Genomic DNA, 8,242 nt, shown 5'->3' with positions numbered 1-8,242 from the left:
CTAGTGTAAATTTCTTCCCGAAAAAAATTGCTGACCGGGGGGGGGGGGGGTGCCACAAATTCGAATTTGAAGAACAAAAAAAAAAAAAAGGTCCTCGCTTTCAAAACTCAATTCTATCTAGTGTAAAATCGGTTTCGGAAAGAAGTGAAGACCTAAAAAAAAAAGGTCCTCACTTTCGAAAATCGATTCAAATTTTGCCAGGGGGGGTCAGGATCAACGAGATCAGACTATGTCAGAACCTATGGCCGGCATGCATCACTTAATCCCATACAAATGCATGTAAATGCATACGGGTCTGGCCAGACCCGAGGGGTGTGGAATGAGGTTTTAGAAAAGGAGTGTGGACTAGGGTTAAATATGTTTGGTATTTTCATTTTCTACAACTGCATATATCTGATTTGCGAAAAACGAACTGTGTTTAACATTCACCCATCTCTAGACATAAAATTCAATCAAAATTATATGAAACTTCAAGGCAAATGGAATCAAAGTAATATATTTGGTGAAAAAAATTTGTATCAGTGGCGCGAGCGAAGCGAGCGGAAAATGTTTTTGATACATAATTCGAAACCTTGTATCCAGTTTTTCTTTAGTATTACTTTTCCGCACGCCCATGTTGTGAGTAAAAGTATTGTAATCACTCCAAAACCTAGGTACCCCGAAAAACCATTTTTGTATCCATTTTCGACACCAAAAAGCACCATACAGTGGTTATTTTGCTATGTTAATGTGGGTGTGTCGTACCCTGTACGCTGTGCGCTGTACGCTGTACGCAAAAATTTGTTAGGACGATTGCTCAAATAAGGTAATGTTCCCTTAAACGGGACGCACTTCGACATGGTTTTTCATCTTTGACTAGTGGAAATATTTTCGGGAATGTGATATACCGTTGGAAAGAGGATGAGCAAAGGAACCTTTTTGCCTAAGACAGTTTTTTATTTACATTTCCAAAAAAAAATTTATTGCAAAATTTCCGACCATGACGAAAATCGGAAAAAAAAATTTTGTCTCCTTAAATGGGACACTCCGAAAAACTGAAAAATAAGCGTGAAAATGAAACAATAAGATCATATTTTGAATGTTTATTCATAGTTTATTCATTTTATCGACTTTTGGAGCTCTGCTGCATCAATCCATGCGATATATCCACCCCTTGACCCAGAAAATGGGAATAAACTTACTTTTTGAGTATAAAAATAGTTTGTTTCCTTTCATTGCCTATATATTCATGAAGGGGGACCTGAGAGGGGCACCATATGCATGGAATGAAAGGTATTGGGGAGTACTATAATTTTGCCCCAGGAGGTGGTGCCCTATTTCCCCTGGGCTGGGATCAGTGACCTTCAGTGTCAATAGCCTTGTTGGAATACTTGATCAAGTGAAATTTGGGGGCCTAAACCGCCCCAGTCGAAGGGCATGGGGCGGAACTGTCTGGAGTAAATTTATTGTGCTTGATCGGCTCTGCAGCTCTGTTGTTCTCAACCATACGATATATCCTCCCCTTCATCCAGAAAGTGAGGAAAACTCTACTTTTTGACTCTAAAAACGGGGTTTTCTTAAGGGAGCGTCCCGTTTAAGGGAGCGTCCCGTTTAAGGGAACATTACCTTGCCAGAATAGGAAATGAAATTCTGCAAGTACCAAACGTTTGTGCTTTCAAACTTCGAAAAATCGAACTTTTGTTCGGGAGGTACCCAAAATAGGCTACCCAGGTGGGTTTTATCATGCCCACCCGATTTATATCATCAAAATAATAGGGGCCCAGGAACAACCTAGCACCCGCTAACCCACCTTTTTCGTATCAAATCGGTATTGAATAGTGATTCTGATAGCGAATGTGATAGCGTCTTTGAATTCTCATTTATTCTCAACAATGTGGATTTTCCCGAGTTGGAAGGGATGAATTTTACTACGAAATCGAAGATTTGTGTGAAACTACAAAGACTACATATCTAGAATCAATCACAAATCAAATTGTTGGAACAGAATTCTTAAATGATATGTCAATCGATATGTTCATTATAAATTTGGTGAACGCAAACAGAACCATACCATTCAACATGCATCCAGTCTGCTATGGACAAAAACAAGAGCGATACAAACGACTTCTAGCCGAACGAGACGATCTGCAAATAATATACAGCGGCCAGGCCAGCTTTCTTGGCCATTACACCACAGTTCACTATACAGTCTACACGGGGAGGGCAATCATGGCAAAAGATTGGACGTATATCAACGAAACATCCTCACTCGCTTGTTCCCCGGAGCACAGTATCAATTCATCGAACCGGCAACGTTGCAACCAGATGGATGTTCCTGTGGCATTTTCTCGATTGCATACGCCTCAACCATCATTTTGGGACACAACCCCGCAACATATTACCATCTAAAAATCAATCAGCACGAAACAGACAATTTGAAAAAGACCAGCAAACCACAAAAACACATCAAAAGAATATACGAAACAAACTACAGCTGTTTCCACAATAAATAATACACACATTTTTGTTTTTGTCTAAGTTTTTTGATACTTGTTTTCAAGTGTTGCATCGCAATAATGACCAATTGATTTCGGTTTGGTAATTTTTGTCTAATTTCATCAAAAAAGAAACAAAAAAAAATCAGTTCATTCAACTTGCTTATTAAACTGGGACGGCTGGAGTGAATATGTAGCAGTTGAAACAAAAATTGGCAACAAGAACATAGTTATTTACAACGCATACGTCAGACCGATATCCAAAGATAGTGAGTATGAAAGCAAGAGACGTTTACGATTCTCACTTAAGAAACATCGAATCAATCTCAAATAAGCAGGGAAATATCGTAATTGTACTGGGAGACTTCAATTTACCTAAAGTAAAATGGTATTTCAATGACGAAAATATCACGTCACTAATCCCAAACTTTACGAATGTCAAGTGTAACAAAGCTATAACTGTCTCCTTCATTGAAAATATGATGTCAATGGGATTTTCGCAGTTAAGCGATTTTGAGAACATCGCTGGAAATGTTTTGGACCTAGTGTTTATTAACGACGCATCTTACTTTGAATTGAACTCTTGCTCGAATCCACTTGTCCCGAACGATAGATTTCACACACCACTCGATTTGACATTTTTCCCGCCAAACTCAACAAACATAGACAACGATGATGATGATATTGAATTCGTCTATTGCTATAAAAAGACTGAATTTGAAGGGCTGAAGGATCATCTGGAGAGTGTGGATTTCCAAAACCTGAAAAAGTATGACTCAATCGATGATTGTGTGAACTATTTTTATGGAATTTTGGAGCATGGCATAGACAAATTCACACCAAAAACTAAAGTATTTCGTAGTAATCGGCCGAAATACTTCAACAAAGAGCTAACTCAACTGAAAAACCAGAAAAATACAGCACACAAAGAATGGAAAAAAAACCGGTGATAAACGAAGATACAACGCAATTCGAAGCGTTTTTGATCCGCTCAACGAGCAACTACAAAAAGAATACATTCAAAAAGTTGCAAACGAAACCAAGACAAATCCATCGTCATTTTGGTCGTATATCAAAGAAAACCGATCAAACAGTTCCATTCCAAACAAACTAACTTTGGATGATGAGATGGCTGAAAATCCAACAGACGTCGCTAACATGTTCGCGAGAAACTTTGAAAAATCATATATCAAAGATGAAAACAATTTCAACATCGATGAGTTCCTGAACAGCATTGACAATTCAGAGCAAATACCAAAAATAACGGCACTTCAAGTGGCTGATGCAATAAAAAGTATCAAATCGAACGCTGGTAAAGGTGAAGACAAAATCCATCCGATAATACTGAAAAAGTGTTCCGAAGAACTCGTTCTTCCATTAACTGTCATCTTTAACAAAATATTGTCAGAAGGGAAATTCCCGTCACGATGGAAAAACCAATACATTGTACCAGTACATAAAAATGGATCGCGATACGACGCCAAAAAGTACAGACCGATTGCCATACCACCTACATTGGCAAAGCTCTTCGATTTGATTTTATCAAGGATCATTACCCCCATCATCGAACCGAAAATGGCTGAAAATCAGCATGGTTTCACAAGAGGAAAATCTACGGTCACAAACTTGATTCAAACTTCTTCAATTGCCATCGAAACCATCGCCAAAAATCAACAATTAGATGTGGTATACGCCGATATGAGCAGAGCATTCGACATTGTGCCCCACTCCAATCTTATCCGCAAACTGAGTACATTTGGCTTATCTAAATCTCTTCTTCGTCTGATATGGAATTTCTTGACAAATCGAAAACAATATGTCAGATGTGGTAAATCAGAATCGCAGCATTTCAAAGTGCACTCAGGCGTTTTCCAGGGTAGCCACTGCTCTCCCATATTCTTCATTGCCTACATCAATGATCTTCGCGACTTCATATATAACGCTATACTACTTATCTTTGCTGATGACGTTAAACTTTTGATGCCAATTAAAACCCAAACAGATGTTATCAAACTGCAGGAAGACCTATCTAGGCTACAATCATACTGTGAAATTAATGGGCTCATCATAAACCAACAGAAATGCACATGCATGACCATCTGCAAAATCCAGTCACCAATCATTGCTTCATATACCATCAACGGTGAAACCCTAGAACGAGTATCACACCAAAGAGACCTTGGAGTATGGTTCGATTCGAAATTGAACTTTACAATACACATTGAGAAGGTCCAAATAAAAACAGCAGCAATTACCGGTCTCATTAAAAAGATGGATAAAAACCGAATTTCACAGGAAACTATAGTAATATTGTACAATTCGTTAATACGATCGGTCATCGAATACAGTAAAATTGTCTGGGATCGGCAGATTCCCACAGTCACCAAATCCATTGAATCAACGCAGAAACAAATAGTTCTATATGCACTTAGAAAAACAATTAAAAGAGACATAAATCATAAGTTACCATCTTATCAATCACGCTGTGATATTTTGGGATTGCAATCGCTCGAAAGGAGGCATATAAATAACGAAATATACTTTGTATACGATTTACTAACTGAGCATATAAATGTCCCCTATTTGTCCAATAGACTAGCGATAAATCCTGTATTTAATAGATTCAGAAATAGTAGACCGATACTTTTACAGGGGAAAATCACGAACAACATTCAATATAACGAGCCTTTGAGAATGGCAGTTGAAGCCTTCAACCATATAGCAAAATACTTGACGCCAAATATATTTATGAATAGGAACAGGTTCAGAAATTATATAAAAATGCTGAGTGATCAAAATGTGATAAAAATTTAAGGCTTGTATTGAATTATTTATGAATTATTTATGATTGATTCATTGTTACTTTCATGCCTCAATGTTATTTTATACTATATCAAATAAAAAAAAACTTCTTTCGAAGTAATTCCTCGTGACGAAAGCGAACACAAAACAGCTGATATCAATTTTAAAAAATCATTACAGAGCGATTCTGAAATTAGTTGGAAGAATGCAAAAAAAGCGAATCTAAATCGCTCCGAAATGATTTTTTAAAATTGATATCAGCTGTTTTATGTTTGCTTTCGTCACGAGGAATTACTTCGAAAGAAGTTTTTTTTAATTTGATATCAGTTGTTTTGTACCCGAAATTTTTTTTTAAACAAAACCAACTAACACTTAACAAACACAAAGTGGTGTGTATTGAGCCAAAGAAAATAAAACATGAAATGTTGTAGTTAAAAACCATAAATATATTGCCGGAATACCAAAAGACAGCCAATGACATCTCTAAACCAACTTATTGAATCATCGAATATTTCGAGCAACTTTTTTAAAATCGTGTGTGGCTTGAGTTGAATATAAACAACTTTACAACGACACTAGCAGCTTCTCTGCACGTGCACACATATCGTAGAAAAGAGTACAAAAATCATAGTATTTTGGCAAATGCATCGAGTAGCCATTGCGAAACATCAATAAGTTTTGGCTAACGCGTAGTACCGGCCCACAGAGAAGCTGTTAGCGTCACCGTAAAGTTGATTATATTCTAGTAAAGCCATACACGTTTGAAAAAAGTTGCCGAAAAATACAATGATTCAATGAGTTGGAATTGAGATGGCATTGACTCGAGGGGCAAACCACTCAAAAGTAATACTGTGTATTAGTATTACTTTAAGTAATACTAATGTAAATATTACCTTGTATTACTTTTTTCAAACCATAGTATTATTTTTAAAAGGAGTATTACTTTATCAAAAGTAATACCACTTTTACCTAGTATTACTTCGTATTACTTCGCAGGTATTATGTATTACTTTTGAGTGGATTGCCCCTTGCATTGACTGCTATGTGTCAAATGACTTACATTTGAAATGTATTGTGGCACTTTCCCTATGTTAAAAACCAGCATTGTCGCCTTTTTGAATAAAGCAGAATCAGCGCGTAGGTAGGAAAGCAGACTCATGAGCGTGTGGACTCGAGTTCGAGTCGCACACCGGAGGAAAAAAAATTTAATTTTTTTTTCGTTTAATAAAATTTGGTTTTTGGACAGACAGACGAAATTACATTTTGTTTTGATGAAATTACATATCGCTTTTATACTAAGAAACTATCACATGTTTAGTTTTTTCATGATGAATTTTTTTGATTTTGATTTTGATTTTTTCATGAAAAGTGATTTTAGTGTTTTTTGTTGATTGCGTGGAATAAAAAGACTTAGTGAAGGACTGGTATCTGAAGGAATTTTATTCATCTGAACGCAAAATCACTTTGGTTTTGATTTTGCCCTTATTCACGGCAACAAAAATGAGTTTTAGTCGATTTTTGTCGATTTTTCATGTTTTTTCCAACTTCTAATGGCTATATCTCGAAACACAGAGTTTTGCCAGATATAAGCTATATGTCAAATTTTAGCTCTAACTTAGGGCTAAATTCCAGAGAATTTTGAAAAAAATCGTCGGAGCCGTTTTCGAGGAATTGGCCGATTTGTGCAAGGCCATGTGACAATTTTTTTGGTCTTCTGCCCATAAGACCATGCCCACTCAATTTTTTTAAATTAAAATAGATGTCATTTGATAGCTGGCCTCAATACCTTTCCAGCGATACCCAAAAATTTGAAATCGGTTAACTGGGTTAGGCACAGTGATCATTGGAAAGAAGGCCATATTTTGAATTTTCAAAGGCCGAGGAAGGCCAAGATGGCGGCAAATCAAAAAATGGCGGAACAAAAAAGTCTTAGTTTTTGTTATACTTCAATGCCTGAAAGTTTAAAAAAGATCGGGCAAAAACTACGGACAGACGGACGGACGGACGGACAGAAAAAATATTATCTCAGAATAATTGGTGGAGACGCCAAAGAAATTTTTTAAATCGTCATAACTCATGAACGGATGGTCCAATAATGATAATTGTACATAATTTTCAAGTGGCTATTTCTATGGAGGCGGTTGAGCGATTCCCAAGTTTGAATGCATTTTCTGGGCCTATGAGCCAGGGGCTTTCTAGCAATACTTCATTCATACCAGATGGCCTCTTAGGAAAAAAGTTCGAAATTGCGTGTATATATAGGCGAGTTCGACTTTCAGCACAGAGGTGCTTTCGTCACTCGCGCCTGCTGTCGCCGGCTGTGATATTTTTTGTTTTATGTCTATATTTTATTTTATTTTATGTACTATGAACTCCAAATTCCAAACTCCAATACTAAACTCCAACTAACTAACTCCAAAAACAAAACTGCAGAAACAAAACTCCTAAACTACTCTAACCAAATATTGATGTATGTCAGCAAATTGTCTTGAATAAAATTGAATTGAATTGAAATTGAACATTTTGCAGTTCTTCGATTAAAGTTCAGTTTTTTCAATACTTGATTATTTTACATTTTTGAAAGAGAGGTAAATCTTGAGCCAAAAACTGCGTAGAAAATAAGAAGTTGAATAAAGTTTCAGTATTGAGACGACAATAAAGACAATCAGACGTTTTATTTCATTTGAATACCCAACATCAAGATCCTCGGAATCATAATACAATTTTCCATAAAATACATGAACGTACTGTTGTTTTTTTCTGAAAATTCATTTAAATTTCCTAAGCTAAATCTGAATAAAAGCTGAACGCTATGAAAACGGTGCGGAAAAGATCGTCTTATGGAGGTAAGACTATTTATTCAAACAAAGAAACGAAAATAGCCAAAATTGGGAAACAAAGAAAAATGTGGGCGATCGAGCGAATGAGTGAATACAATATTGAAAATTAAAACACCTGTTCAAACA

The sequence above is a fragment of the Sitodiplosis mosellana genome, unplaced genomic scaffold, assembly GCF_009176505.1.
Source record: "Sitodiplosis mosellana isolate CC-2019 unplaced genomic scaffold, AAFC_SMos_1.0 Smas_scaffold_20, whole genome shotgun sequence".
NCBI classification, from domain to species: Eukaryota; Metazoa; Arthropoda; class Insecta; order Diptera; family Cecidomyiidae; genus Sitodiplosis; species Sitodiplosis mosellana.
This window is presented reverse-complemented; position numbering follows the sequence as displayed.